Genomic DNA, 2,817 nt, shown 5'->3' with positions numbered 1-2,817 from the left:
CCAGACGCTTCGGCGAAACTTGAGGTCCTCTTCGGGTACAGCGTCAGAATGCTTCGAGGAGAGACATTAAAGCGGCTGTTTACAGTATCGCATCAGCTAATGATTACCGTGCGCACTGTGTTTCGAATGCAAATTGGCGCGTAATTGCTGTAATTACTTTGCACGTGCATTGATCGCAGCGCGATTAACCGATAATAGAGCAAGATTGAGGGTGAAGAAAATGTCATCAGCCAATTTGGAATCGAATAAATTACTACAGGGTATTATTCACTATGATGTTGATGGCATAAATATAGTGACAATGCATTTTTTCTGTAAGTTACTAGGCCATTTGCCGTATTATTGCCAGTGACATGTCATTCGTCATTCTTTAGTTCTTTGTTTTACTATCTGAGACGGATATTAATAACTACTGCTGCTAATTTAACATTTAAAGCTAGAGAAACGTCTATCCATACGTTGTCCTCGCGTTGTTGTGTCTGTATGTGAGCAGGTGCACATATGCTGTATAATATTGGAGAGACAGCGCCGACATTTATCACCACAGGCAGCTCCCAGTCGCCCACGCACTTTGGAAAAAACACAAGCCCCTTTCTCTCTAGCTTTGCTCTGCGTGTTGTGAGAATTTTCCTCAGACTTCTCTCTAGAAGGTTCAGTATCTGTGTACTCTAAGCATGCCAAAGGCAAATCTACTTTTGAATATTTTAAACGAGTCCTTTGTCATTTTGGCATATTTATGTAAATAAATAAATAAATAACAATAATAATAATAACGAGTACCAATTAGTTAAAGTGTGTATTTTCGAAACGCTAGCACCAGCACCAGTGTTGTTTCAAACATGATTCCCCGTGCATTTCCCCGTCTACCATTGTTCAGCCAAACAGATCGTCCCGCCCCAAACGCACGCTATTGGGCGAATCTTCGACGTGCTTGTCATGTTTGATAAGCCCATATTGCACCAGTGATTATTTTTTTAGGAGAAATCATTAGTTCTTTATCTTTGAATATAGGATAAAGTAGGCTATCTTAACATTTTCATACCACATAAAACTACGTCGGACCACTTTGTTTCCAAGTTATTATGACGGTATGGTTTCTCCCTTTTTTGGGGTTAGTGAGAACACGAACTCGGCCAGTTCAAATGCATGATAGACTATCCTCTTGTGGCCGATTACAGAAATGCAGATAGGAAGTGCAGCAGAGATTCAACCACAGTACATACTGAACCAAATACAAGAGAAGAATAAAAAAGAGTGCCAGCTGACTACAGGGTAAATGATGTTGACAAGAAAACTGCCTGCACTGTCAAATATTTAAACTCACTAAAATTAAAAACATAACTTTTGATGTACAAAATGTGTGTCAAACCCTCGTGGTCTTTTAAGACCACTTTGAATTTCAGCTTATCAAGTTGAAACACACACACACACACACACACAAACCTCATAAGTTAAATGAATAAAATAAAGTAGAAGAAATGAATACAACTGGATGAAAACAAAGACATTCTGAATAATAATGACACAATTATTAGTGTACAAGTGTTTTAAATACTATGCTTGTAAAGGCATTGTCAATTTCGACATCTCAGTGCTTAAATTGTGTATGATCAACACATTATCTGTCAACAGCATGTCACTATCACTTAAATGGTTAGCAGTCATCTTTGCAACAATAGATTAAATCAAATAAATTACATAACCAAAACCCCTTTAAATACCAAAATGCATTTTCAGCATTAAAAAGGTGCAATCTATGTTTTTTTCTCAATAATACAATGAAACAACTGGGTTTCTCTCACGATACAAACATAAATCTGTAATGACATATCTGAGTGACAGCTTCTCAACTGGATACTATTGCAATTCCGGTCCGGCACTAGGAATGGGGATTCCAAGCTCTCACTTCACCCACTCATGGGATTAAAGGTTTAAGGTCCATTGGCAAGCCATGTATTATTGTGTGAGAGTTGAGTTTAGTATATTGGAGTGGTTTACACTTGCCTTACATGTATTAATATGAAGTAAAGGTTTTCTCTAAACCCACAACAAGAGTGCAACATGTCAAATAAATGTCAGTGTGTCTCTAAACAAAATAACAACATAGTTTCATAAAGCATACTTAAGAACTGGTGACATTATCCAGGGTATGTAAATGTACAGAATACACAAATATCTCATTTTATATTCTATAACGCAAACAGAACAAAGCTGCCAGTTTCCAGCAATATGCTAGCATATAATACCACACATTTAATGCAGAAATGCAAATACTTGATCGCACTGGTGCTAGTTTAATTCAAAACCATGTATAGGAGCACTGGTTGGAAAAGCAACTTAAGTGAAGCTAAATCCTTCACAAACAGATGTGGGCCAGATGTTGCTGGCACACAGGACCAGAGGAAAGATCCCGTATCCTCCCTGCTCCAGGAACTCTAGACTTGGTAGGTGCATGCGTGTGTGTTTTGTATAATCCCAGGTAAGAATCCTTCTTCCATAGTTACAGTGGCTTCTGCAGCAACTGTTCCATTAGGAAAAATATCATACTAAGCTTCATATGCATGTCGTTATTGCCATGATCCTGTGAAGAGCAGACATGAACCCAATAAATATTAAAACCCCTGCAATATGGCACATGGTCCAGCATTAACCAAAGCAAAAAATTGTTTTAATGTAAATAAAGTCTTTGTTGATCATTGTTCCTGGCCGTTGATCAAATTCGACTGGCTTTCACATTCTAGGTCAGGTTAGTTGTAAAGATTTGCAATTAAGATACATATTTTGAGCAACTCAAACAGGAAGTGATCACAGAAGTTG

The sequence above is a fragment of the Carassius auratus genome, unplaced genomic scaffold (assembly GCF_003368295.1).
Source record: "Carassius auratus strain Wakin unplaced genomic scaffold, ASM336829v1 scaf_tig00214198, whole genome shotgun sequence".
Classification (NCBI taxonomy): domain Eukaryota; kingdom Metazoa; phylum Chordata; class Actinopteri; order Cypriniformes; family Cyprinidae; genus Carassius; species Carassius auratus.
The sequence above is the reverse complement of the archived record's forward strand: the minus strand, read 5'-3'. Positions refer to the sequence as shown.